Below are 8,716 nucleotides of genomic sequence, written 5' to 3' on the forward strand. Positions count from 1 at the left end.
AATATAGTTGGCTGTGAGACATGTCGGAACCTCCACGTATTTCTCCGTACGTTCTCTGACACTCCTCCCAGTGAGAGGTAGGGTCTCTTCCCTTTCTCCTTGAATCCAGGCTGCCTGGGATTGCTTTGGGCAGTAGAACATGGCAGAAGTGGTGCTGTGCCGGTTCTTGACGTAACCTTTAGAAGGACTGGCAGCTCCTATTGGGGTTTCTTGGCTCCCTTGGCTGTCGTGTAGGAAATATGACTAACCTGCTGGGGGAACCACATAGAGAGGCCCTGAGACTGCATGCAAGTGGAGAGGAGACCCGCTGAGTCAGCCTCCCAGTTGTCTTGCACCCTCCAACCCAGCCCAGCTGCTAGTTGAATACCACCAAAATGGCCCCAGTTGACACCGTGCGGAGCAGAAGCCTTGTCCAACCAAACGCTGCCCAAATTCCTGACCTACAAAAGCCTGAGGTATCATAAGATGGTGGATGATTTCAGCCACTAAATTTAAGGTGGATTTTAAATGTAACAACAGAGAGCCGAAATATTCACAATAGCAAGAAAGGAAGTTGGGGTGGGCTTGGACCTGAGGGAAGGGCATAAAAAAAGCCAGAGACTACTGGGTGAGTCATAAGGGGACTACCCCATTTGGGGGGTGGGTATCAGGGCCGGGGCGATGAGGCGTCCAAATGCCCCAAAGTTCAATTAACCGCGCATCTACTGGGGCTTCGAAAATTCAAGGTCCATTTAGGCAGTGACAGGGTCAAGGGTGGCAGGGCACGAGGTTCTAAAAGGGGCCAAGTTGAAAGTCAGGTGGTGCGAGCAGTGGGGTTCCTCGTCTGCTGTCTGGTTTGTGCAGGGCCGGCCCCAAAGGAAGAGATATGAAGTGGTGGGAAGTGTTCCAGAGCCTCAGACGAACAGCCTGGAAGTCAGAACAGAATCCATCCCCTGACGGTACTTAGAGGACAAATGGAGAGAGAAACTCAATCACGTGGCCACGAAGATGGGGGAGAACTCCCAGTGGAGGATGTGCTCCGTGGCCCCGGGGTGCCTTCAATGCCTCCACGTCAGACCTGGGAAACTCTGAAGTAAAACTGAAGAGAAAGGTAGTGAGTTTTGCAGAAGTGACTGCCCATCAGTGTATATATGTGTGTGAACAGACACATAGATAGATGGATACAAATATTATCTTATAATTGTTAGGGTCTCTGGAGGAAACAGTGCACTTGAAAGGGTTTGACTGAAAAGTCTTGAGTGAAGAAATAATGTACAGACGTGTGGGCAGGTGTACAGAAAAGAATTAACAGAGTGGACTGCTATCCTTAGACAGGCCTGCTCGCAAAGGTGGCCCCTGGTTGGCATCTGGGAACTTGGATTTGGGGAGGGTTGCCACTCTTCCCTGATAAGAAAGGCTCATCGTGCCTAAACTCTTCGTGCGAACTGTATGGTTTATGTCGAACGCCTGATTTCCCTCTAGGAGTCCGGCATTCTGGTACGTGCAGAGGGGGCCTATGTGACCAGCCTCCAGTAAAAATCTTGGGCACTGAGCCTCTAATGAGCTTTCCTGGTAGGTAAGATTTCACACAGGCTGTCACAACTCACTGTGGGAGGAATTAAGCAGGTCTTGTGTGACTCCACTGGGACAGTCCTCTTGGACCTTCTGTCTGGTTTCTTGCAGACCTCACACCATGTACCTTTTACCTTCGTTGATTTTGCTTTGTATTCTTTGGCTGTAAGAAATCTTAGCCATGAGTATTAATATATGTTGAGTCATGTGTGTCCTCTCAGTGAATCATCTAACTGGAGGGTGGTCTTAGGGAACTGCCCCCTCACCCCCACCAATATATCAGGTTCAAGAAAACATTAAGGAATGGTGAGGCATCCAGTGACTGGCAACAGTGGGGATTCATTACCACCCTTAGACCTGAAGGGGCAGGAGAAGGAGGCAGTAACCAGAACCTGGGGAGAGCTGTAGCTGTAGAAAGGAGACACTTCACAAGAGCTGAGGCCTTGGGAGAGAAACACTTAACCAAACACATCCGTACCTCTCTCTCCTGAACTGCGGCCCTGCTGGTGCCTCCCACTGGACACACCCTACCAGAAGCCAGAGGACGAGGGAGCCTGGTGAAAGCCTTCTGGGGCACAGCGCAGGAGGGAGAAGGTGAAGAATGGGTCTGAGGGGGCACACAGAGAATAACTTATTTTGAAATGTTTAAAAGCTAGTAATTTTTAACTGTTCCTGAGCTAAGTTGCTAAGTTAGCTTGTCATTGAAGGGCAATATTTTACAACATTGCATCACTCAACAGCGCTGGATGAATCCTCACTGCACATATAGAATAAAGTCCAAATTCCGTAGCACGGCATTTCAAGGCCCTTCTTAATCTGGCCCAAGATCCCAGCTCTATCTCCCACTGCACTGCTTCCTCAGCCCACAGCTGAATACACTTCACACTCCTGGCCCACCACTACTAGCCATTGCTTTAATATGGCAGCACTCTCCAACCTTCATATTTTGTCTTCCTCTTCCTTGTTCTTTGTATGCCCATTCCTTGTTACTCCTGCTTAGTGAAGTTGGGTCATGTCCTCCTTTACCAGCCCCCTCAGTGTCCAGGGCAGAGGCCCCAGGCACCACCTAGGAGCGCCCAGCTGAGCCCTGCCCTATGAATTTGTCTTCACACATTGGTTTCCCTTGTGTGGTGACCAGCTTCGAGCTGTTGCTCTGGTGCTACTCCAGTACCCTGACGATGCTGCATACTTACCTGCCCCTTTGGCTCAACGCCCAACCAATGCAGGCTCCAGACCTGTGTTTCTGCAGACCCCAGAGAAGGTGCTGGGACTCTACCCACTGGGCCTGGAGTGACTCCGTCCCCTGCCCCTGGGAGACTGACATTGGATATTGCGCATATGTTCATTTCTTCACTAGTTTATGATCCTCTTGAAGACAGTGACTGTTGCCAATTCATTTCTACACTCTCCACATGGGTTAGTACAATGACTTGTGCATAGAGGGTGTTCAGTATACATCAGTGACATGAATTAATTGGAATAAAAATAAACTGAATAATACCAATTTTTTTAACCTTCTAATCTGTCACTTTTGGAAAGTGACAGGAAAATAGATTGTTCCAGTTTCTAGTTTTGAACCTGGAAGCCCTAAGAAGTAAGAAGAAAATGAATCTTCTCTGAAGGAGGACTTTTTCTGTACCCTGGAGGTTTCATCTTTGAGAGATAAAAATTAGTCAGCCATTTTGAAGGAAGGAAAGGATTCTGTGATATGACCTGCCCTTCCACTTACAGACAAACTAATACACAGGCTAAGACTTGCAATTTTAATGATAAAGTCAGGTTTTTCAATTTTTAAATAAGAAATTAGTTTAGAATTATTATCAATGATTTAAATTTATTCTGGAAGCTGTCTTATGTGTGCATGGACCTTGCTTTCTTCTTTTCCTAAAGCCATGTAGAATAAAAGCTTGATTAGAAATAAATTTTTAATATTCCAATAGGTCGACATCACAAAGAAGTGGTATCCTAGCAACGAGAAGTGAGACAGTGGGGTGAGTAGATACAAACTGTGGATAGATATTCCACCTAGGATTTTTCAGAGGCAATTGATAAGGTGACCAGCTCATGGACATGGCTGGTCATTAAATTATGTTCTTGAATAAAAGATCCAGTGGGGAGAAATTTTTCACTTAATTTGGCTAAGTCTTATGGCTTTATACTTTTTAGAGAGTTTTTGAATGAGCCATTCTGAAATTTGGCCATTTAAATTTTCCATAGGATTTTAGGAGATAAACCAGAATTTACTTCTTCTGCACACTTAGCTCTGTAGGATCTGTCTACAGAACCACTTCTATAAGGAAAACGTAGTGAGCTTTGCCAAACAACAAACAATAATCTCTGTGGTGTAGTTAACAACACTGGGCTGTAGACTTTCAATTTCTTTTAAAACACAAATCAAGTATTTACCTGATTTATTTTAACTTGACTATACATATTAGAAATGGTAAGTATGCTTATAATCCTCTGGAACCTCTGGGATAGTTTAATAAACTATTACCGCACTCTAGCTATTGAGTTTTCCTTGCCAACCCAGTCAGTTATTTTTTTTACAACAGCTTTATTGAGACATAATTCGTATATCAAAAGATTCATCCTTTAAAGCATACAATTCAGTGGTATTTAGTATATGCACAGAGTTGTGCAGCCTTCAACATTAATTTCAGAACATTTTCATCTCCATACAAAGAAACTCCATACATATTAGCAGTCGTTCCTCATTGTCGCCTCCAGCCAGCTCCTAACAACTGCAATCTTTCATTTCTATGGACTTGCTTATTCTTGATATTTCATATGAACGGACTCATACAATATGTGGCTTTCGTGTCTGGCTTTTTTCACTTAGTAAATGTTTTCAGTGTTCATGTAGTGTGTATTAATCTTTCATTTCTTTTTATTGTTGAATAATTTTCCATTGTATTGATACACCACATTTTGTTTTTCCATTCATCAGCTGATGGCCATTTGGGTTGTTTCCACCTTTTGCTATTGTGCATAGTGTTGCTGAACTTTAGTGGACAAGTTTTTGTTCAAACACCTGTTTTAAATTATATTGGGTATATACCCAGGTATGGAATTTCTAGGTCATGTGGTAATTCTCTGTTTAACATTTGAAGAGCTACCAAACTGCTCTCCAAAACAGCTGCACCATTTTACCATTCCCAGAGCTGTGTACGAGGGTTCCAATGTCTCCACATTCTCACAAATGCTGTCTTTTGTTTAGTACAGCCATCCTAGTGTGGTGTGAACTGGTGTCCTAGTGCAGTGTTGATTTGCATTTATCTAATGACGAAGGATGATGGGCAGAATTTCAAATACTTATTGGTCACTTGTAGCTCTTCTTTGGAAAAATGTCTATTAAAATCTTTTGTCCGTTTGTAATTTGTTTGTCTTTATTATTGCGTTGCAAGTGTTCTTTAAATGTTCTGGGAACGAATCTCTTATCAGGTATATAATTTGCAAATATTTTCTTCCATTCTACGGGTTGACAAAAAAAGACTATTTTTTAGAGCAATTTAAAATTCACAGCAAAATTGAGCAGAAGTGCAGAGAGTTCTCATATACACCCTGTCCCCGTACATGCACAGCCTTCCTCACTATCAACATCCCCCCGTTCCATAGTGGGACATTTGTTACAGTTGATGATCCTACACTAACCCATAATTGTCACTCAAGGTAGATAGTTTACATTAGCATTCACTCTTGGTTTTGTACGTTCTGTGTTTTTTTTTTTTTGTTTTTTTTTGACCACGCCACACAGCATGCAGGATCCTAGTTCCCCAACCAGGGCTCGAACCCACACCCCCTGCATTGGAAACACGGAGTCTTAACCACTGGACCGCCAGGGAAGTCCCCATTCTATGATTTTTGACAAATATATACATGTATCCACCACTGTAGTATCATATAGAATAGTTTCACTGCCCTAAATACTCTGCACTCTAGCTACTCATCCCTCCCTTGCCTCTTCCCCCCAGTTACCATTGATCTTTTTACTGTCTTTATAGTTTGCCTTTCCCAGAATGTCATACAGTTGGAATCATACAGTATGTAGCCTTTTCAGATTGGATTCTTAATAATATGCATTTAAATTTCCGCTATGTCTTTTCATGGCTTGATAGCTCATTTCTTTTTAGTGTTGACATATATTTTGTGTTTTTTTGTTTGTTTTTTGTTTTGTTTTGTTTTGTTTTATTTTTCGGTACGCGGGCCTCTCACTGCTGTGGCCTCTCCCATTGCGGAGCACAGGCTCCGGACGCGCAGGCCCAGCGGCCACGACTCACGGGCCCAGCCGCTCCGCGGCACGCGGGATCCTCCCGGACCGGGGCACTAACCCGCGTCCTCCGCATCGGCAGACGGACTCTCAACCACTGCGCCACCAGGGAAGCCCGACATATATTTTGTTATCTGGATGTACCACAGTTATTTATCCATTCACCTGTTGAAGGACATCTTGGTTACTTCCAAGTTTTGGTGACTGTGCTGTAAACATCTGTGAGCAGGCTTTTGTGTGGACATAAGTTTTCAGTTCCTTTGGGTAAATACCAAGGAGCACAGTTACTGGATCGTATGGTAAGAGTATGTATAGTTTTGTGAGAAACTGTCTTGCAAAGTGGCTGTACCATTTAAAATTCCCAGCAGCAATGAATGAGAGTTTCTGTGGCTCCACCTCCTTGCTAGCATTTGGTGTTGTGACTATTTTGAATCTTTGCCTTGGTTGACTTCTCACTCTCTTACTGGTGTCCTTTAAAGCACTAAATTTTTTAATTTTGATGCAGTCCAATTTATCTATTTTTATTGTTGTTGCTTGTAGTTTTGGAGTCATATATAAGAAACTATTGCCTAACCTAAGGGCAGGAAGATTTACTCCTATGTTTTCCTCTAAGAGTTTTATTGTTTTAGCTCTTACTTTTAGGTCTATAATCCATTTTGGGTTATTTTTTTATATTTGTGTGAGGTAGGGGTCTAACTTCATTGTTTTGCATGTGGATATCTAGTTGTCTCAACACCATTTGTTGAAAAGTTTATTCATTTCTGGTCTTGGCATCCTTATTGAAAATTAATTGATCATAAATGTAAAGGTTTACTTCTGAATTCTCAATCTATCCTTATGCCCATTCAACACTGTCTTGATTACTGAATCTTTGTCTTAAGTTAAAAAAATTTTTTTTATTGAACTATAGTTGATTTACAATGTTTCAGGTGTACAGCAAAGTAATTCATATAAATGTGTGTGTGTGTGTTTGTGTATATATATATATTTAGTTTTGAAACCATGAAATGTAAGTATTCCAATAGTCTTTTCAAGATTGTTTTGGATATTCTAGGTCCTTGAAATTTCCATATACAGATGGTGGTTTTTTCAACTTTACAATGGTGCAAAATCAATACTCAGTGAAAACCATACTTTGAATTTTGATCTTTTCCCAAGCTAGGAATATGCAGTATGATACTCTCTTGTGATGCTGGGCAATTGGCTGTGAGCTGCAGCTCCCAGTGAGCCACATGATCACAAGGTAAACAACCGATATACTTATAACTACTCTGTACTCACACAACCGTTCTATTTCTCACTTTCAGTACAGCATTCAATAAATTACATGAGATATTCAACACTTTATCATGAAATAGGCATTGTGTTACATGATTTCGTTCAACTGTAAGTTAATGTAAATGTTCTGAGCACGTTTAAGGTAGGCTAGGCTAAGCTATGAGTCCAGTAGATTAGGAGTACTAAATGCATTTTTGACTTACGGTATTTTCAACTTATGATGGGTTTATCAGGGCAAAACCCCACTATAAGTCAAGGAAGATCTTTAAGTTTTAGAATAAGTGTGTCATTTGCTACAAAAAAAGTACATTGGGGGGCTTCCCTGGTGGCGCAGCGGTTGCGAGTCCGCCTGCCGATGTAGGGGACCCGGGTTCGTGCCCAGGTCTGGGAAGATCCCACATGCCGCGGAGCGGCTGGGCCCGTGAGCCATGGCCGCTGAGCCTGCGTGTCCGGAGCCTGTGCTCCGCAACGGGAGAGGCCACAACAGTGAGAAGCCCGCGTACCGCAAAAAAAAAAAAAAAAAAAAAAGTACATTGGGATTTTGATTAGGAATACATTGAATCTACAGATCAATTTGGGAAAAAACTGACATACTAACAATGTGTTCTCTGATCTATAAGGATGATATATCTCTCCATTTATTTAGATCATCTCCAGAATATTTGGTAGTTTTCGATGTGTAGGTTGTGGACATAATTTTTAAAATATATTTCTAAGTATTTCATTTTTTTGCATGGTTTTAGGAAAATAATAGACACATAGATCAGTGGAACAGAATAGAGAGCACAGAAGTAAACCCACACAAAAACAGTCAACTGATAATTGACAAAGGAACAAAGGCAATTCAATGGCCAAATGGTGTTAGAACAATTGAACATCCATTTGCAAAAAAATGAACTTAAACACAGACCTACACTTTTCACAAGCATTAACTCAAAGTTGATCACAGACCTGAATGTAAAGTACAGAAGTACAAGAGTTCTTGAAAAAGTAGGAGAAAATTTACACAGTCTTGGGTTTAGTAATGAGTTTGTAGATATAACACCAATAGAAATGAAAGAAAAAATTATGAATTAGACTTTCTTAAAAATAAAAACTTCTGCTCTTCAAAAGACGCAGTTAAGAGAATGAAAAGACAAGCCACAGACTGGGAGAAAATATTTGCAAAACACATATCTGATAAAAGGCTTGCATACAAAATATATAAAGGACTCTTAGACTCAACAATAAGAAAGCAAACAATCTAATTGAAAACTTGTGAATAGACACTTCGCCAGAGAAGACACACAAATGGCAAATAAGCATACAAGGGCTTCCCTGGTGGCACAGTGGTTGAGAGTCCACCTGCCGATGCAGGGGACACGGGTTCATGCCCCGGTCCGGGAAGATCCCACATGCCGTGGAGCGGCTGGGCCCGTGAGCCATGGCCGCTGAGCCTGCGCGTCCGGAGCCTGTGCTCCGCAACGGGAGAGGCCACAACAGTGGGAGGCCTGCGTACCGCAAAAACAAAACAAACAGACAAAAATTTTCAAATATACTGAAAAGATTAAAGAATTGTATACTGTACAATGCTGTTTAATTGTACATTGAATACTCATATACCCAACATTTAGTTTC

The sequence above is a fragment of the Globicephala melas genome, chromosome 4, assembly GCF_963455315.2.
Source record: "Globicephala melas chromosome 4, mGloMel1.2, whole genome shotgun sequence".
Lineage (NCBI taxonomy): Eukaryota > Metazoa > Chordata > Mammalia > Artiodactyla > Delphinidae > Globicephala > Globicephala melas.